Genomic DNA, 22,550 nt, shown 5'->3' with positions numbered 1-22,550 from the left:
CCGGCTCTGGCTCAGGACACAGAGCCCGCTGCAGTCAATGATATTAATAACATTGACAATAAAGTAACAGGGTATGCATTTGGAAATAAATGCAAAGTAGACAAATAGCATAGTGTAGAGAGATGTGAGCCAATTGAACTTGAGAAGGATCACTGTCACATGTCACTGTGTGTAGCGGGGTCTGCGCCATTATAGCAGCCTCAGCACTCTTCTCCCTGTGAATGCTGCAGAACCCTCGCATCTCCGTCGGCCATCTTGGTACACCGAAGTGAAGCCTAGCTAAGTACTCCACCTAGTGGCGGGACTGTGCCTGCGCAACAAGTTGAAGTCCCCTATCTCTATAATGGGGGATGTTTCACTAAATTAAAAAAAAAAAAAACTGTATCTATCTGGGAACCCTTAACCCCAAAAGGCACTACACTGGGACAATATCTACCTAATAAAACAAACCACAAGTCTCAATTGTTCCTCTACCCTGAGTTATGCCTTCCCAAAAAAAACCTCATAGACTAACATGGGTGACAAAGTGTCATTTCTCGAGTGTCAGAAAAAAACTGACAGTTGGAAGTTCAGATCGCTCCCAATTGGTCATTTTTTAATATTTCGCCCTGAAATTTGGCACGCAGCACCGGTTAACGATTCTACGCGTACATGCCAGATTTCAGCTCAGCTTCAGCCCAGCCACTTTTGAGGTGCAGTCCCTCAAACACCATGCCCCCATCCAAAAAGTTCCCTATGGGAAAAATCCGTTTGTTGGATTCAGCCTTAATATAAGACTGTGCCCTTATAATATATATATATATATATATATATATATATATATATATATATATATATATATATATATATATATATATATATATATATATATATATATATATATATAACGTAGGAAGAAATGATGGGGCACTCACCGGGTTTTGCTGCAGAAGCGATTTTTAATCACATACCGATCATAACACCATTGCAGGGGCGGATTGGCCTGCCGGGAAACCGGGCATTTTCCCGGTGGGCCGGCTTATTTAGGTTAAATTGGGCCGCTCACACTCCCTGCTGGGCCGCGGACCACCATTTACGCGGTTAGCAGCCGCGGCCGCAGCACTATGCCCTTATTTAACATGGCCGCAGCCAGCCTCGGGTCGCCCAAACGTAAAATGGCCGCGGGAGGGCTGGTGTGCATGCGCAGCTGCACACAGCGTCTCCCGCGGTACTTGTAGGAGGACGGATGAAACCGGCTGGTGGCTGCGCCGGTCATGTGATCCCCCAGCAGGCAGCACGCAGCACTCTGGACTGGGCGGCTGGCAGTGGCGTAACTATGGCAACCCTAGCAGTTGGGGGGAGCCAGCTCCACGGGAGCGCAGGGACTCGGCACAGTGATCTACTGACTCTGCCTGAACATGATGTTCCTGCCTCTCGTACTTCCCCTCCCGGCCAGAAGCTCTGCCAGACTGCCTCCCAGATAAGAAGCAGCCAGTCACAGAAAAGAATGACGGTGACTGAAACTAAGGGAAACTCTGGGGTCATGTGTTTCAGACAGGGCCACAGGGGGGAGGGGGGGGGGTACAATTACCTGGGCTTCTTGCTAGTGGTGACGAGCAGGGACCCTGATCTGACACCCCCCACCCCTCTCCCCCCCGCAGGATCACACACACACCTATAGCTTGTGCATTGTGCTGTGCTGCTGACATTGGGCTCAGCATGACCATCTCACTGACAGCGTGAGAGCTCATGCTGACAGCACAATGCACACATGCTGTATATGTGTGCTGCTATTGCTGGGTGGGGGCACAATAACACTTCCCCCAGCCTTAACTACTTTAGAGGGTCTCCCCCCCCCCCTCCCCCTAACATTTGAGCCCCAGCACATTTTGGGGGTGTGGCCTAATCGCGGTACATAGCCACGCCCCCGTGATTAGGCCACACCCCCAAAATGTTACTTGGGTCTGGCATACCTCTCGGCTATGCTCCCAGGACCTGATCATTTCATGGGACCGTCCTGCATAATCACAGAAAGGGAAGAGGGAAGATGGCAGCAGTGTACTACTAGGAGGGGGCGGGGCCACCTGATTCCTTCAGTGTCATTGGCCCAGGTATAGACATAGGAATGAGGAGCTGCCAAGTAGGGATGCCAATCCCGGGAATCAGGATTGAAAAATGCTGGATCCCGGGATTGGCATCCCCTAAAAAAAACACCCTTGTCCTCCTTACTTTGGTGGAGACATACTGCGGTGGAGCGTGGCAGGCGGCCGCTGTGACCCTGGATGGAGGTGATTGCTGTGTCAGGCGCCGCAAACGGGTTCCGGCGCCGGAGGTGCAGTGCTGAGGCCTGCGCAGCGTGACCCATACGTCACGCTGCGCAGGCCGCAGAGCTGCATCTCCAGCGCTTGAACCCACTCACCGACTAACCTCTCCAGTGTCAGAACAGTCAGAGGCTGGAATCCGCCCAGTGATGCCGACAGTGAGTGACAGGAAACAGCCCACTCCCCACCTGATCTCTCCCGGCCACACGCCGGGTCAGGAACAGCCGGGCAGCGTCTGAGTGCCTGCCTTGCCCCGGGTGCCAGAAACCCTGGTTTCTGCCCTGGTCTAGGCAGAGGAGGAGGAGCTGGCCCGGCAAGCAAGCTGGATTAATGCATGCGGCAAAGGCACTGCACTCACTATTATCTCAGCCAGCAGGTGGGTGCTGTAATTGATGAAAAAGCATGGGAAGAACTAACTGAAGCAGGGGATGGCCGGACACGGCAGCGCCAAGTGAGAAGACTGGTGGTGAGTGATGGGGATGTTACTCACTACACATCCTCCCTGCTTCCATGCCTGATTTTATGTTCCTACTCTTCCTGCAGCTGTTGTGTGTGTTTATCCTTCATGGTACTGTAGTATGTGGAATACTGACTGGTCGCTGGGGAGTGCAGAAGTGACACATCTGCTGCTGCCTAGATTGAACTATAAATGTGGTACTGTAGAAGGGTTTCCAGTGGGGGAATTTGTACCACTGTAAGAGAAAACAGATGAGATCATTTTACTTTCAATTTTCCATATTTCCATATTCCCCCCCCCCCCCATTACCTCCGTCTCATTCTTCCTCCTATTTCTTCCGTCTCCCCCTATTCTTCCACCTATTCCTTCCATCTCTCCCTATTCTTCCACCTATTCCTTCCATCTCCCCCTATTCTTCCACCTATTTCTTCTCTCTCCCCCTATTCTTCCTGTTATTCCTTCTGTCTCCACCTATTCTTCCTCCTTTTTCTTTCTGTCTCCCCCTATTCTTCCTCCTATTCCTTCTGTCTCCCCCTATTCTTCCCCCCACTCCTGTCTCCCCCTATTCTTCCACATATTCCTTCTGTCTCCACCTATTTTTTCTCCAATTCTTTCTGTCTCCCCCTATTCTTCCACCTATTCCTTCTGTCTCCCCTTATTCCCCCACCCACTCCTTCTGTCTCCCCCTATTCTTTTACATAATCCTTAGGCTACTCTATTCACTGGCATAACAACCAAGGGTGCAGCTGCTATAGGGAAAAAAAGTATCCCCAGGGCCCACAGCTCCCCCTGCACCTAGTCACTGGCTGCTCCAAAAGCCTGTCACTCCACTTTCACCCCCAGCCCCCACCTCCCTTCTCTCTGACCTCCCCTATCTCTCTCCCTGATGCCCCCTCTCTTTCCCCTTTCATCCCTTACTCTGACATCCACACGCTCACTCCTCTCTCTCTCAACTGTCTTTTTCCATGAAATCCTCTCTCCCTCCCCCTAACACCCTCTTTGTCTCTCCCTCCCCTCACTCTTTTTGATGCTCTAAAGGGCATTGTAGTAAAAATGGGGGACCCTTTCAATGTGACCCCCTGGTAACGAGCATAGAACCCCCCAGCAACAAGCATAAAAATGGTGAAAAAATATATACAGTGTATACAGTATACATTGCATAGATATAAAAAAACACAAGCACAGTATATACAGTATATGCAGGGGAAGATTGCTTTGAGGTGGACAGTGAAGAGGCCAGAGGGATGATTTGAGGTAGAAAGGGAAATGCCAGGGCCACTTGATTGCACTTGTCCCCCAGAATAAAAGCTGCCGGCCACCCTCTGGTCATGGTAGATTCCAAGTGGTCTGCCTATCGTCTAAAGTGTCCCTGCAAAAATGGCCTCTATTGTCTGTTAGGGGAGCTCAGGTCGTAAAGTGCCTGCAACCCCTGGCAAGAAGCATTGAAACTCCCGGCAACAAGCATGTATTAAAAAAATATAAATAAATTCAAGTATGGGGGTGGGCGCCAGAAACTTTTTGGCAGGGGGGGTGCAAAATTTCTAGTTACGCCACTGGCAGCTGTGGATCCATCTGATGGGCGGTGGCGGGTGGAGAGTGAGCAGCAGCAGCCTGGCCTGGGTTACAACAGTACAGTCAGTCAGTATTTATCCAGGCTGTGCTGTGTGTGTCTATATCTATACAGATAGTGTGTCTATATCTATACAGTATATTTATATATATTTATATATACATATAAATATAGGTGTATATATATTATATACATGCGTTCCCCCTCCTACCCTGCATCCTGTGCCACCATGCACCCCTCACACTCTGCGTCCTGTGCCATCCTCAGAGACCCACTAGCCATGCCCCCACAGCGGTGAAAAATGGGGAATGGCCTTGTGAAATAGGCCACGCCCCCATATCGCTAGGCCACCCCAAAAAAATTGCGCGCGCCTCCGGCGCGCAACAGGTACGGCCTCCGTTGGGGCTGCTTCGAGATATTTCCCGGGCTGCTTTTAATTCCCAATCCGCCCCTGCACCATTGTGTGACAATGGGTACAGGTCAACGTTTCGGTCCTCCCTGGACCTTGTTCAAGACCCCCTTTGCTGCCTCCTCTGCATGCAACTACCCATCTGTCCCCATGGTCCTTAAATACCCAGATCCAGTATCAAGTGGCCACTCCCCTCAGTTCATACAGGAAGTCTCCCAATCATATAAAAAAAGACTATCTTTTACACTCCAATACAGCCAATATTGGTGCTGTGTATAAACAGCCATCAAGACACTGCGAATCATGTCTCATAAGCACAAAAAATCATCCATTAACTCATCTGTACCTGCTCAATAGCGTCCATCATGCGTTCCAGTCATCCTGGCGTGCGTTCCACGCCTCTTGTTGAATTACCGCCCAGTAACCTAGCTACAATCGCACACTATATTACATGTATCAAAAGCGCCAGCATATACTAAAGGCGCCGCCCGGAAGTGATGCTGAAGTGTATGAAACACTAACTTCCGCATCCACTGTGCGGTTCACGTGCGTTTCACCTGCCGCTAAAAAACGTCAGTAGGCTGGACTGGGCTAATGTAATACGGCCATTACTAGGGAAACATGTATGACGCTGACTTCCGCATTAATAGTGCGGTTCACATGCGTTCCAAGTGCCGCTGACACAGCCAGCAAAACTGTGCTATTAAAGTAACCATTACTGGGAAAGTATATAGCGTGATAAAGAAGTTAAACCTATTTTGTAAACATAGGCACTAGTTTATATATCCTTAGAGACGTAGTGATGCTCAGTATGAACGCTAATACTCAGAAGAACAAAAATGCCTCAGACACATGAGCGCTAGTGTCATCTATGGCTGCAAAAGAAAAATTCATATTTATTTTATATTCCTTTTAAAAAACGCCTACAGTCACTGGGTATGGGTTATTCAACTGACCATATAGGGGACAAAATCCTATACAAGTGCTCCCATCAATAAACATAAAAATTAAAAAAATTAAAAAAGAGAAAAATCACATAAATATATACATATAATACAAAATTCAGTTAGCATTATGTGTCAAAGTATTGCCAGGCGCGAAAAAAACAATTTTTTTTTTTCTACAAAAATACACTGTTAGATTCATTAAGGCCCTTTGGAAATGGTTCAATGTTAGTACCTTTGTAATCAAATCACAAATAAATTCAATGGGAGGGCCACTATATGGACCACGCTGTAATGCTTTTCGTACTGCACACACCCCGGCGTCGTGCGGTAGACAGTCATCATTCATCTCCAGGCTCAAGCACCAGATATCCGCTATGTCTTATATGATAATCGATTGGGTTCCACCTTTGGAATGAGGAGGAGACTGGGGCCTCTTGCTTTTAAGAAAAGAAGCAAAATGGATTATGAGGTTGGACACCATTGCCCCAAAGGGCCTTAATGAATCTAACACACTAAGTGTATTTTTGTAGAAAAAAAAAATATACTTTGACACATAATGCTAACTGAATTTTGTATTATATGTGTATATTTATGTGATTTTTCTCTTTTTTTTTTTTTTTTTTATGTTTATTGATGGGAGCACTTGTATAGGATTTTGTCCCCTATATGGTCAGTTGAATAACCCATACCCAGTGTCTGTAGGCGTTTTTTAAAAGGAATATAAAATAAATATGAATTTTTCTTTTGCAGCCATAGATGATACTAGCGCTCATGTGTCTGAGGCATTTTTGTTCTTCTGAGTATTAGCGTTCATACTGAGCATCACTACGTCTCTAAGGATATATAAACTAGTGCCTATGTTTACAAAATAGGTTTAACTTCTTTATCACGCTATATACTTTCCCAGTAATGGTTACTTTAATAGCACAGTTTTGCTGGCTGTGTCAGCGGCACTTGGAACGCATGTGAACCGCACTATTAATGCGGAAGTCAGCGTCATACATGTTTCCCTAGTAATGGCCGTATTACATTAGCCCAGTCCAGCCTACTGACGTTTTTTAGCGGCAGGTGAAACGCACGTGAACCGCACCGTGGATGCGGAAGTTAGTGTTTCATACACTTCAGCATCACTTCCGGGCGGCGCCTTTAGTATATGCTGGCGCTTTTGATACATGTAATATAGTGTGCGATTGTAGCTAGGTTACTGGGCGGTAATTCAACAAGAGGCGTGGAACGCACGCCAGGATGACTGGAATGCATGATGGACGCTATTGAGCAGGTACAGATGAGTTAATGGATGATTTTTTGTGCTTATGAGACATGATTCGCAGTGTCTTGATGGCTGTTTATACACAGCACCAATATTGGCTGTATTGGAGTGTAAAAGATAGTCTTTTTTTATATGATTGGGAGACTTCCTGTATGAACTGAGGGGAGTGGCCACTTGATACTGGATCTGGGTATTTAAGGACCATGGGGACAGATGGGTAGTTGCATGCAGAGGAGGCAGCAAAGGGGGTCTTGAAGAAGGTCCAGGGAGGACCGAAACATTGACCTGTACCCACTGTCACACAATGGTGTTATGATAGGTATGTGATTAAAAATCGCTTCTGCAAGAAAAACCCGGTGAGTGCCCCATCATTTCTTCCTACGTTGTATACTGAAGATACCTGGACTACAGGGATTCTGTTTGGACTGGCACCCTGGTTGACGTCCCATATCGTGGAGAGTGCTGTCCATACGGGTTGGATTATATATATATATATATATATATATATATATATATATATATATAGTCCAGATATCCTGTTAAGGAAATGAGCATGCACTCGCCTCCCAGGTTTTTTTTTTTTTTACTTTTTTTGTTTTACTGAAAAACAGCAAAAAGAGAAAAAAAATGTTTTTATCCATACCAAGTGAAGTTGTCAGTATAACACTGTCCCAACGTTTCGATCCTCATCTAGGATCTTTATCAAGGGAAGGTCATACAGGTTAATATCAGATAAATGTGGAAATGAGCCAGCAATCCTGAGGGGTTTAGAGGCACTGCGAGGTTTAGAGGCAGCGTCATGCGTTCCACCAGCCGCTTGGCTGGGCGGAGCATGCGTTCCACAGCCCGGAAGCAGATCTGTCTCTGACAAGCGCTATTGGATTCGGCGCCGGGCACACATGACCCAGTAGGAGGAGGCACTAATTGACAATTGAAGCGTGCATATAAACCCGGGATGGGGCGGTTTCCCTGTAGGTCTCTGTGTGCTGCCACAGAAGGACCTCAGGATTGCTGGCTCATTTTCACATTTACCTGATATTAACCTTAATGACCTTCCCTTGATAAAGATCCTAGATGAGGATCGAAAAACTGGGAGGCGAGTGCTCATTTGCTTAACAGGATATCTGGACTATAACTGGCACACCACGGTGTGACCTTCTGGGCACCCCTCAGGCTGACCATTGGTGAGTGCGAGTACTACTTATATATATATATATATATATATATATATATAAAGGGGGGAAGGGGGGTGTCCAGAGTGCGCTCTTGTTGTACCACCTAGCCGCAAACACGTAGTATCGAATAGATGTGATCCAACAACCACTTGTATTCACTCCAAAGAGATTTCATAAACTTGAAAATGACAACGAAGACCTGGATCATAAAAGCAATTCTTTATTAGAAGTCCAACGCGCAAGTATTGGCACAAACTATATAAAAATTGAATCAATAAACAAACGGTAAACAGGAATTTACATACCATGGCCAAACTAGGCCTGATAGCCAGATAATGACAATAGTGGTAATAGACAATATTCCTTGAATCGAACAATCAGTTACAATCTGCAAAAATGTGTGTATATATCAGACCACAAATTGGCTCTATCATTCATTTAAAAATAAATTAAAATGGAGGAAATACGAGCAAGCAACAAAAATGGTGAAACAAGGTTGACACATACCAGTAGAGATAAAGATGGAAGATTACGCCTATGTAATAAAATAGCGATAGGTTTCCTTCAAAGGTGGACGAAAAGGGACATATAGCCTATAACTTATATTAAATTACCAATCGAACAATTGAGACAAAATATTTAAAACAGAATAATGTAGGGTACACACCACGACGACCCGCTCACGATGCACATCGTGAGCGGGTCATCAGTGTCTCGTCCGACCCGCTCACGGTGATACGGGGGGGCACGACCCACTCACGATGTGCACCGTGAGCGGGTCCGATCCAATGGCGACCCGGGCTGTATGGTTGTTCTTCAGATCCTACCTGCAGCAGGTAGGATCTGAATAACGACCGACCAACCCGCGGGGCCCGCGCATCGGATCGGGATCGGACCAGAACAGGGAAAAAAGGGCCCAATCTACCTACAATCTACATCCAATTGGTCGGAATTGGATCTAGATTGAGGGAATCAGGCCCTAGTCGTCCTGGTGTGTACCAGGCATAAGTCTATAACTCCCTCAAGAGGGAAAGATGGAATAGAAAAACATACCGTAAAGGTAAAATCTAAATAGCGTGGATATTAACCCACAATCGTGGGAAACCTCTTCTCTCACACTTAGCAGAAAGAAAAAAGCATGAAGTCCTACAAGAATATAATAGGAATAGTCCGTTACAAACCCACTGGACCAATATGAGCATTTCAATAATGAGAAAACATGAGAAAAAGAAGATGCCAGAGGGCAAAGTCACCCTTCCAAACGTGCAGCGCATTCTTATATAAGTGTGAAGTCATATATAAACCCATAATGGGACACATGTGACTATTGAAAAACAGAAAAATAAGGGGAAATAGAAGGATAAACACCCTTTCATGTGTATATATAATATCAAGAAAAGCATATCTAGGAGACCTAATATCTTTATAAATAAGTCTCAATACTGCATGCCTTTAGGTGCCATTACAAACAAACCAGTTAAATAAAGAAATGAAGTAGGCGGTGCTAAAGGACACTATAGACACGTATAATTATAATAAATAAGTACAAATTTATTTAAACAATGATCACAATAATCAATCAATTATAAAACTGAAAACACCGGCCGGTGATTTATATGGTTAAAAAACCTAATGGTGCATAGATACCAATTTCAAAGCATCTCTAGGTATGCTACATACGGTTTGCACAAAAAAAGGAAATTGTGCGGTATTTTTGCTATACTATATGAAGCACATATATTTTTGCAAAGCTTTATCGGCAATTTAGGCATTCATAGGATTAATTACTGGCAGTCTTTAGTTCAGGGCAGTGTTAGTCTGTTAATAGAGGCTCAGATAGCGTTTCAGACAGACATACTTTGTTTATGCACAGCCAAGGGTTAATTTCCAGCCAAACATTATAACTCAGTCATTAGAGTCACAGAAAAGCTTGAAGATGTTAAAAAGCTTTGTTAATAAATGGATGCAAAGAGGTATACTTATGCTCCGTTTGTAATCCACTGTTGGGGAGTTGATTCTATTGCCGACGCCTGGAGAGGGTTCACGGCTGTTAGAGCTGTCAGCCTTGTCTCGAACGCGCTGCTCCGGCTTCCGGGTCTCCCAGCGGTGTTTGCAGAGTATCAATTAACAGATGGAGTTTCCTGTATGACGCGTTTCCCCGCCTCTTGGAGTGTCAGCGGCTTCCTCCATCTGTTAATTGATACTCTGCAAACACCGCTGGGAGACCCGGAAGCCGGAGCAGTGCGTTCGAGACAAGGCTGACAAGCTCTAACAGCCGTGAACCCTCTCCAGGCGTGGGCTACTGAATCAACTCCCCAACAGTGGATTACAAACGGAGCATAAGTATACCTCTTTGCATCCATTTATTAACAAAGCTTTCTAACATCTTCAAGCTTTTCTGTGGCTCTAATGACTGAGTTATAATGTTTGGCTGGAAATTAACCCTTGGCTGTGCATAAACAAAGTATGTCTGTCTGAAACGCTATCTGAGCCTCTATTAACAGACTAACACTGCCCTGAACTAAAGACTGCCAGTAATTAATCCTATGCATGCCTAAATTGCCGATAAAGCTTTGCAAAAATATATGTGCTTCATATAGGATAGCAAAAATACCGCACAATTTCCTTTTTTTGTGCAAACCGTATGTAGCATACCTAGAGATGCTTTGAAATTGGTATCTATGCACCATTAGGTTTTTTAACCATATAAATCACCGGCCGGTGTTTTCAGTTTTATAATTGATTGATTATTGTGATCATTGTTTAAATAAATTTGTACTTTTTTATTATAATTATATGTGTCTATAGTGTCCTTTAGCGCCGCCTACTTCATTTCTATTGGTACCCTTTTTTCAAGAGGGGTTGAGTATCCCCCCTAGACGGCAGCAAGGACAAAGTACTTTTTCCAGCGCTCTGCTATTTATCTCTTTTTGCAGTTAAATAAAGACATAGAACCAAATAGACATATTCTATGCGCAATATATTTCTATCAAAGAAATAGGACCATAGTGTTTATCATACTTAAACAGTGTGTATATATATAATCTGGATGCCAACTAATAACATAAGAGCATACCAATTTGCAATCACAAGATATACAGACAATGCTTAATATATGCACCCTAGATGTTCACACTCACCACAGTAGGGAAATGAAGATGTTCACTCCACCGCAGACCCAATGTAAATGAATAGACATAGGGTACCTCCTTATATAGGGGGATAGAAGTTTCCTATCTCCGGTATCAAAAGTCCTACAAAAAGTGACTTAATGCAGTATACGGGGGTACTGGGGTACAGTAAAGTGAAGGAGATGTTTAATCAGTGGGAGAATCCAGGGTGAACCAGGTGAGAATTTGGCGTATTAAACTAAAGTTTAAGGTGGTGGAATGCACGCTCGCGGCATATGCGTTCCACCTAGCTATTCCGGACCCAGAAGTGACCTCAGATGGGAGGTAGGAGCCGGCGTGAATGAGCTGAATGAGCGTGGAATGCAGGCTTCCGGTGTCTGCGTTCCACCCTCGATATCACAGAACCGGAAGTGCTGCCCCATAAAAAGAGAATATAAAACGGACCGTATAAAACATATGAAATAAGTAATGAGATTTATATCAGATGTCAAAGCGCTAAATTAGTCACCCAACAGCTAGGATTAAGATAGATTGATAAATTGTTAAAGCCGGAGCACTGGTTGGCCACTCAGTGATCCGACCCATGCTGCCCGTACCTGCAGTTCTAGGTAGCTAGGATGGTTGCAGCCGGGGGAGAGGAAGGGGGGTCGGGAGTCGTCGCACAGCCGGAGATAGAGGTACATGCATGCCGGAGATCACGCTGCTGCGGGGTCCGGGAAGCGGCTGGGGAGCTAGTAGTAGTGCACTGATTCTCTTTGCCAGGCAGGAAGCTTGATGATATTGAAAAGACTGGCTGGACGCTGATAGGCTGAAGGTCAGCCAATCAGTGTCCGACCAGTCTTTTCAATATCAGCAGCGCTACCCGCCTGGCAAATAGCGCACTACTACTAGCTCCCCATCCGCCGCTGCTCATAGGTATGTTGGGGGGGGGCTCGCTAATATTCTGCTCAGGGGCCCCCCACAATGTTTAGATGGCCCTGAGTGTAAATCTGTGTTTAACCAGTGTTGCGTAATGTGACGCATGGATAGCAATGCCTTTACACAGGTAGAACCTTAGTATGGTTCTGCGGTTGTCATTGCTGCTTCCACGCCTTAGTGACCCATCTTGGTGCATCGTTTGCTGAGGTTGGAGAGCATGAGCATCTCAAATGCATGCACGCCCCATTGTATGTAAAAATACTATATACTCTCTCACTAATTTCCATAGCCCCTTATTAATAGCATAATGAGACACACGTCTATGTAATATTATTTTTGGAAAAAAGTGTCTAACATACTGAACAGTACAGTATAATATTATGTAGACGTGTCAGCAAGGCGGCGGGGAGCGGGGACCAAAGTCTTCCATGCCTGTCTCTGCTTCAGGGAGACAGCCAGGGAGCTGTGGCAGGTGGAGGCAGGAGCGGGGAGAGGGGTGGAGGGATGCTACAGCCTCCGATAGAATGAAGCGCATGAGCACCTCATGCTCGCCTAACCCATTCTGTCGGAGGACTGCGGCTGTATATATAACCCACAAAGATGAAAATAAACAAGGTTTGTCTTAGTGTTTGATTACTGAAGTTTAGTGACTGTAAGACTTACTAACTGGTCAATTCTATTTTGTATATACAATCCTTTGAGTGATGTTAAAAATGTGTTATTTGATGGAATGTGTTGGAAGAATGGGGGTTATTCAGACCTGATCACTGCTATGATAATTCACACCGCAAGCAATTATCGAACAGCTGCACAAGCATCTGGGCCGACCACACACAGCAACAAATCTGTTTTCTTTTTTTCTTCCGTATTCACAGCCCAGCCGCAGTTTGACAGGAAGCTGCAATTTGTGAGTGGTAACTAGCCATTTTCAGGCAGTGCCAGAAAGTCTTTGGGTGGAGTTTTACAAAGTGAGATCTTATTGCAGTGTAAAAATAAAGCAGTCAGAAACAAAATAGCTCGCCCCGAATCTAAATCTCTCTGCACATGTTCTTTCTGCCCCACACTGCACATGGTTTTTCTCCATTTGAGAAGGTAATTGCCTTTGCGGTTTAACCAGAATAAGGGTCCTGGTTAGGACTACCAAAAGAGGTCTTCATGAATCAGGGTACCACTTTTTGTCTTAAAACTGAAGAAGGATCTATGTCATCTGTTAGGGGTGGATTATATAACATCAGTTTACCATCCACAGACAGATGGCCTAATGTTAACCAAATTCTTAACAACAAAAACATGACTTTGATATTACCACAGTTCACCGTTCCCTAAAACCAGGAGACAATGTATTGTATGTTCAGTTGCAAAGCCCTTCAGAGATCATAGAGGCTTTGGATACTGTAAATTATAAGCATCGGCAAGATGTTAGAAAAAAGGAAATCCATATCTACATGTTCATTTATTAAAACCTGGGAAATAATATTCCAGTCAAAACTCTTTAATAGGCATGAAATACCCAGATTGTCAATTTCCCATGAAAATTGATCCCAGACAGAAAAATAGGTCATAGACTTCTTGGCTCAATACCAGGATGTGTTCTCGCATATACTGGGAAAAACTCAATTCATACGACATGATATTGCTACTCCACCTGTGGTGGTGATAACACAGAGGCCATAACGTATACCTGAGGCAAAAAGGGTGACAGAAAAGGGGAGGTTGAGGAGATGCTGCGTCTAGGGGTCATAGAGGGGTCAACCAGTGAATGGAATAATCCTATTATCCTATTGTCCATGCCTTCGGTGGCCTCAAGGTTCTGCAATGACCTCTGAAAGTCGAATAACAATTCTCAGATTACTCCTATCCTCATGTTGAGGAGATAGTTGAAAGATTAGATAACAGTCACTACACTTTTCAGTTTGGAGCATGTATACTATATAAAGGGGTGCAACAGAACTAGGGATGGTTACTGATCTTTTGCAGGGGTCACACCACTAGTTTTGCAGCCAAAACAGAATAGGCTTTATAGCAAATGGGAACTACCTTCATGTCGATGATACCAGCGAGAAATGTACAGGCCTCAACCAATAGTTAATGGTTTTGTCCTTCTTGTCCAGCACAGATGCACAGAGCTTTGCTTATCCCATTGACAAAACGCATGGTCACATCAGTTTTTAACTGTCTAACCAGCTGCCCCATACAGTCCAGTAACCATTCCCTAATTTCCCATCTCCTGCAGAAGGAATATCTAATATTACGTTTTCTATCAATGATTTAATGCTGTTAATGCAGAAGGATAGGAGGCACTATCGATGGTAACCCCTTTGATGACCATCCCATAGACTGCACTGTCCTTCACGTACATGTAATTCAGGCAAATGGCTGAGCCACCATATATTTACCTTCTCTGATTTTGTGGCCCATCAAATTATACTGTGTAACTACAGATGGGGCAGGTCCCATCTTGGCAGGGGATGGCGACGCCAGCCACCATCCCCCGCCAGCGCCATATCGATTGCGAGAAGGGGACGCGCGTGCACGAGAGGCGCGCGCATCCCCTTCTGACGGCGCTTCCAGCTGCTCCCTCGGGTCCCCGCCGGCTTGTCGGCGGTAACCCGGGTTCCCCGCCGCCTGCCCGCACCCCCCCCCTAACCCCCCCCAACCCTGTCCGTCTACCTGAGGCGGAGACGGACAGGGTTTCCGTCGCCCCGCAGACGGAGATTGAGACGCGTGTGTGCGTGAGACGCACGCGCGTCTCAGTCTGATGGCTGGCGAGGCTGCTGGTGGATCGCCAGCGCGGAAGTTCTGGTGATTCGCCAGCCAGGATGAGGCCTGCCCCATCTGTAATGTAAAACTACATAATATACTGGTGTCTCTTGCATTTTTTTTTTTTTTGCACTGGGAAAACAGTGTTAAATCAGTTTTAGTTGAAGAAGATCATGAAGAACTTTCTGTATTATGATACAGTATATATTTTTTTCATAGTTTTTAAAACATATAAAAATAATAAAAGAATAATAATATATGTACAATAAATGTTTCTGCTTTTCTGTTTAATCAGTGCACAACGAAGAGAATACAGACACTTCCGGGCTTTTATCTTTGCAATTAATGAGATTAACGAGAACCCAGATATTTTGCCCAATATCACTCTGGGATATCATCTGCATGATTCCTGTGGCTGGGGATGTAAAGCTGTAGATCATGTATTACATATACTATCTAATTATACACTTAAAATTCCTAATTATTCATGTGGAAAATCTGGAAAAGTAGCAGGATTTATTGGAGATCTCCATTCCTATACCACCATTCCTATAGCACAACTGCTGAATGTATTGGGATATTCCCAGGTATGTGCTGATATTGTGTAACATAAATTACTTAATATATCTCTATTGTCATTATCACTGATGTACACTGATGTATCTGCCATCTCCCCATCCCCCCCCCCCCCCGCTGCTGCTGCTCTCAGTGGCTGCTGCTACCTGTCACACTACAGGCAGCAGCGCCAACAACATGAAGCTGAGGCTGCGCTCCTTCCCTGCTCCCATGTCCCAACCCCCCTTTAAATACTGTACATCAGAGTCAGCAGAGACTGGACAGGGGGCGGAGCTACATGGAACGGATGAACGGAGCCATACGGGGCGGAGCTCCACGGGAGCACAGCAGGGCTGATGAAAGGAGAGGATGAGCTGCCACACAGATTTAAAAAAAAAAGTGTGTGAAAACGAGTAATACTGTCAGCAAACTATGTCCAGATGAAGCCTTTCTCATTGTACCTTTCCCCGGCACGCCAATCACCTAGGTGCGCTGGGTATTCTGGCATCTCATTCCCGGCAATGCACATGCAAGCGTCCGAGACGTGTGTACATTTATGCTGGCGGACCACCCGCCAGATCGGAGCATCTGGAGAACCAGCGCCAACAATGAGGCTGGCTCCATCTGTAAAAGCAGCGTAGTACTGTCTGCAACTGATGTGGATGTACAGTATAGGCAGCGCTACTACTGTTGGTAACTGGTATAAGCATTATACAGTATATACATGTAGGCAGCGCTACTACTGTCGGCAACTGGTATGGGTGTTACATATAGGCAGTGCTACTCCTTTTGGCAACTGTTGTGGGTGTTATATATAGGCAGCGCTACTACTGTCGGTAGCTGGTATGGACATTATATATATATGTAGACTGCGCTACTACTGTCGGCAACTGTTATGGGTGTTACTTATAGGCAGCGCTACTCCTGTCGGCAACTGGTGTGGGTGTCACATTTAGGCAGTGCTACTACTGTTGGCAACTGTTGTGGGTGTTATATATGGGCAGCGCTACTACTGTCGGCAAATGGTGTGGGCGTTACATATAGGCAGCGCTACTACTGTCGGCAACTGGTGTGGGCATTACATACTGTATAGGCAGTGCTACTACTGTCGGCAACTGGTGTGGGTGTTACATGTAGGTATCGCTACTACTGTCGGCAACTGGTGTTGGCGATAGGCAGTGCTACTACTTTCAGCAACTGGTGTGGGCATTAGTTAAAATCAGCGCTATTACTGTTGGCAACTGGTGTAGGCATTCGGTAAAAGCAGCGCTACTACTGTCATCAACTGGTGTGCGCATTAGGAATAAGCAGGGCTACTACTGTTGGCAACTGGTGTGGGTGTTACGTATAATCAGCGCTACTACTGTTGGAAACTGATATGGGCATTACATATAGGCAGCGCTACTACTGTCTGCAACTGTTGTGGGTGTTATGTATAGGCAGCACTACTACTGTCTGTAGCTGGTATGGGCATTACATATAGGCAGTGCTACAACTGTCGGCAACTGGTTTGGGGGTTACTTATAGGCAGCGCTACTACTGTTGACAACTGGTGTGGGAATTACATATAGGTAGCGCTACTACTGTAGGCAACTGGTGTGGGCATTACTTATAGGTAGCACTACTACTGTCATCAACTGTTGTGGGTGTTACGTATAGGCAGCACTACTACTGTTGGTAACTGGAATGGGCAATACATATAGGCAGTGCTACTACTGTCGGCAACTGGTTTGGGCATTACATATGGGCAGCACTATTACTGTCATCAACTGTTGTGGGTGTTACGTATAGGCAGCACGGTACTTGTATACTATCACGGCTCCCATCGCATGCCATATGTAATGGCATGCGATGCAATCGTATACGTTATACGATCGAGAAATCGCATCGTATACATTACAAAACATGGCATACGCTGGCAAGCGATGCGATTCTATGTTTTAAGCGTATAACGTATGCGCTCGCCATTCATATGGCCTGCGATGGCATACGATGCGAATTTTTTATATTTTTTTTATTATTTTCTTTTTTTGGGGGGGGGGGGGGGGGGGTTGCAAAAATTACATGTTATGGGTGTTTGAGCAATGCACCCATTGCACAAACACACATCGCCCAAAAAGACCCATGACACCCACAAACATTGCATTTCATTGCAAAGACACATAAAAATCGCATATCATCGCATGCTTGCAAATGTCATGCTTCGCGTTGATCAATGATTTTTTCGATTTTAACTAAACACATGACACACACATGTATGGCTGCTTGTATAATGCACCCATTGCACAAGCACTCATGACATGCAACATTTTCATTTACTTTGAACACTCTACATTACAATACATTAGATAAAAAACTCTACATTATAAAAAAAATATTTAACTCTACATTAAAAAAAAAAGGACTCGACACTTTTCTACATTATTGTTTTTTTATTTATAAACTTTTGGGGGGGGATGTTGCTGGCGGGAAAAGATTTTTTTCCACCAAAGATTTTTGACAAGATTCATCGAGATCAATAAGGAAAACATCTGCCTCAGTGTAAGGAACTATCGCAACCAGGGAATTCAGGATGAGGCATACAACAATTAATTTGTACAGTAAAACAATGTAATCAGTGCTGCAAACTTCCAATGGGTCCGGAAGAAGAAGCAAATATGTCGAACAGTTGTATGTGAAGGAGCACACCAAGCACGGACATCGCAACAGAAGTACCGTGCTGTGTCCGTCACAAACCAAAATTGTGGTACAAACGAGCGCTAACATTTATTGTTGAACAAATAAATCAGAGAGAACAACAAGGGCATTGTTGTAATTAATCAAATTTTGAAATATAAATTAGGCCAAATTAGAGAAAAACATTAACTAGAAAAAAAAAAAAAACATCCTCTGGGCTAGGTCTTTGCACAGTCATTAAAGCTGCCAACACAGTCCCAGGCAAAGAGGAAGGGTCAGTGTCAGATGAAGTACTGGGCACCGTCGCAGAATAAGAAGGGGGTGGCGGAGGATTAACCGTCGCAGTGCACATAGGGTGGTGATGTGGGCAGTTGGGCGGTTGGGGCAGCGACCTGTGGCTCCTGTCATATGGCAGTACCTCGCACTCATCAGACAAAGTTTTGGCCGATGCGCGCGACAAACAGTAATATAACAAGCGCTTAAACTGGCGGAACTGCTCTTGATCCATGGTACGCATTTCACAGGCGACGTGGTTACCTAAAATTTGGAATTGATTTTTAAAGCATCCTCCGCATAACAACAATGCCCTTGGCCACTCGGAACAGAGCTGGGCGGCTGGGCGGCCTGTCTTCTCCTGCGCCTCCTGGGGGCAGCTGATGATGTGCTTGCCACCGTTGGAGCATGGACCTCCGACACCGCAGGAGTCACAACCTCCGACACCGCTCCAGTCTCTCTTTCTCAGAAGAAAAAAAAATTATAATATCATTACATTTAAGGTACTTGTGTATAATCATGGCTCCAACGATATTAATAAAAAACTACTGCATCGCATGCCATCGATTTAATGGCATACAATGACATGTGATGGGAGCCGTGATAATACACAAGTACCAATGTTAAACTCAGTTTTATACAAGACATGTCTTATCACAAACTTACTATGTCCGCACTCTCCAAATTACTTGTTAAAGAGTCATCCTCCGTAGTACTTCCTTCTGTTCCTCTCTCTGAAGTTTGTTCAACAATAAACTTCATGCGCTCGTAGTACCACAATATCGGTGTGTGAATGACATCAGAATCAGCTCCTGAACGTTGCGATGCCAGAACCCGATTATGCTCCTTCACGACAACTGTTCGCATATTTGCGATCTTCGTCCGAACCCTTATTAAGTTTGCAGCACTGTTACATGTTTTACTGTACGTGATCAATTTCTCGTATGCCTCATCCCTTTTATCCTGGTTGCGATAGTCCTTATGGTTTCTTTTCCAGAGGCAGGTATTTTCCTTATAGATCTCGATGAATCGTGTCAAAATTCTTCGGCTTCTTGCTGATGGCATTTCTAAGAAAAAGAATGCAAACAAAAACATGTATAAATAATTAAAGGCTATACTCAATGGAAATTACAATGTACGGGACAGGTAATGATTTATCTGCAATATAACTCCATAAACATTTACCTTCAACAGCAGTATTGCTCAAGATGAAATTCTAAATTTGTGTAAAGCGAAGCCAAAGATAACAGCAACTACAACAGAAAGTGAAAAAACAGAAAATAAAATATTAATACAAATAATAATACAATATTAATTACAAACTTATACAAGCAGTACAATAAAACGGGTACTTGTTTCCTAGAACGGTGCCTATCGCATAACGTAACATGTTTAATACTGTTGGAATGTGATGCGATCTCCATGTTAAATGTGCAGGGGTGCTTGTACATTGAAATATAGGGTACTTGTGTATTTTGGAGGCGCCCCCGATGTCCATCGCGCAATTTTTTTATGCGACGATGCGACGCGATTTTTGCCCCCTATGTGATTAAACATTGTATAAGCACCCTGAATTGGTGCTTACAATGTTAAATGCACCCACACGCCACCCCCCCACTATAAACGTGAACCTGAAGCGTGGCGAGCGCATCGAGCCCGCGAGGGGCGGCGTTACGCGTCCTCCGACCTTTTCATATGCGGTGGACGCGGTATACGAGCCCGAAGTGTGACGAGCGCAGCGAGCCCCGCGAGGGGACATGGAATACATGTTAAGTAATCCGTGTCCCCTCGCCACGCTTCGGGCTCGTATTACGCGTCCCCTCGCAGGGCTCGCTGCGCTCACCACGCTTCGTCCTTCCCACACTTTCTATTCTCAACTCCACAGCAATCACCAAAGTCGCAAAATCGCATCCGATATTTGCATGCTATTTCCATCCGATAACATCAGCTAAATAGCGCATGCAAAAAGGCCAAAAATCAGTTGCCAATCTGCCAACCATCAGACAAACATCGGACACCAAATTGCATCTGATATTTACATGTGATTTCCATCCGATAACATCAGCCTACACTCGCATTACAATGTTAACAATGACATGACACCGCAGTCTGCTCCAACAGTCTGCTCCAGCAGGGGAAAAAAACATATATAAACACAACAATCACTAAAATGGTGACTCCACCCCCCCCACCCCTACCACCCTACCACCCTACCCCCTCTGCACATAACCACTTTAAGTTTACCCACACCCTGTGTGCATCCACCCATGCGCAGGATAGCTGTGAGACTTACTTTTTGAAGTGAGGGACAGGGAGGTCTTGGCAGCCACTTGTTCTGTGTTCACAACAGGCATAAAATGGCTGCTGGTCATGTGCTGTGGTTTGTGTTTGTGCCTTTGGCTGCTGAGTGAGAAGTGGGCGGACCGTGACGTTGCATCGCTTCGCATCGCGTCGCATCGATGCGACGCAATGCGACGCGATTTTCTTAAACATTTAACCATGGATGACTATCAGTAAATACATTACAACCATCGTTCCCAATAAAACATTGGTAGGTTCATATACCATTTAGTGGTATGCGATGCAATAAATGTCATTTAAATTTGTGTTTACAAATTTATACATTGTATATGCACCAAAAATGGTGCACAATGTTTAATTGACCTACAATCAGAATTTCCACCCCCCCCCCCCCCCAAAATGTTAATGCCACCTCCACTATCAACGCCAAACCCGAAGTGTGGCGAATGCAGCGAGCCCGCGCGGGGCGGCGGAACTAGTCCTCCGACCTTTTCATACCCCCACTATCCACGTCGGTGTGGAGTTGAGAATAGAAAGTGTGGCGAGCGCAGCGAGCCACCGAGCCCGAAGAGTGGCGAGCGCAGCAAGCCCCGCGAGGGGACGCAGATACCTGTGAAGCCCGCGAGGGGACACATATACCTGTGAAGGTATCCGCGTCCCCTCGCGGGGCTCGCTGCGCTTGCCATGCTTCGGGCTCGGTGGCTCGCTGCGCTCGCCACACTTTCTATTCTCAACTCCACGCTGACGTGGATAGTGGGGGTATGAAAAGGTCGGAGGACGCGTACTGCCGCCCCTCGCAGGCTCGCTGCGCTCGACACGCTTCGGGTTTGGCGTTGATAGTGGGGGTGGCATTGACATTTTGGGGGGGGTGGAGATTCCCATTGCTGATACATTAAACATTGTAAATTATGCACCAATTTTGGTGCTTATACAATGTAAAATCGGCAACCATGAAATCGCATGGCATACCATCGTATGCCTTATGGTATGCAATGTGTGCCGTGCTAGGAAACAAGTACCCAGATTACTTTACATGTATTCCACGTGAAGTGTGGCGAGCATAGCAATCCCCGCGAATAGACGCGGATTACTTGACATATATTCCACATCCCTTCATGGGGATCGTTGCGCTCGCCACAATTCAGGTTGCCATTGATATTAGAGGTGGCGTTGACACATTCAGACCTTAAACATCATTCATCTGACACAGTAATGACAACAAGGTTTAACTTTCAACATTCAAATTTAGTGAAAAAAGAAATAATGAGCATAATGATTAATTAGTAACAAAAACAATCATATGAAGAAATATATATATACATACATAACCAGTAATCAGACAATCCATCCAATACGGCAAGCGATGCGATGCACTGCGATTCAACGAGATGCTGTACGACACAAAGTATTGACCCATCGCATCACATGCCATCACATGGCGGAACATTGATGGCATGCGATGCGATGGGTTACGATCAATATCGTGGGAGCCGTGATAGTATACAAGTACCGGCAGCACTACTACTGTTGGTAACTGGAATGGGCAATACATATAGGCAGCGCTACTACTGTTGGCAACTGGTGTGGGCATTACATATAGGCAGCGCTACTACTGTTGGCAACTGGTATGGGCAATATGCAGCGCTACTACTGTCGGCAACTCTTGTGGGCATTAGTTAAAATTAGCGCTATTACTGTTGGCAACTGATGTGGGCATTCAGTAAAAGCAGGGCTACTACTGTCACCAACTGGTGTGGGCATAAGGAATAAGCAGGGCTACTACTGTTGGCAACTGATGTGGGTGTTAT

This window comes from Crinia signifera, chromosome 1 (assembly GCF_055691185.1).
Source record: "Crinia signifera chromosome 1, ASM5569118v1, whole genome shotgun sequence".
NCBI classification, from domain to species: domain Eukaryota; kingdom Metazoa; phylum Chordata; class Amphibia; order Anura; family Myobatrachidae; genus Crinia; species Crinia signifera.
This window is presented reverse-complemented; position numbering follows the sequence as displayed.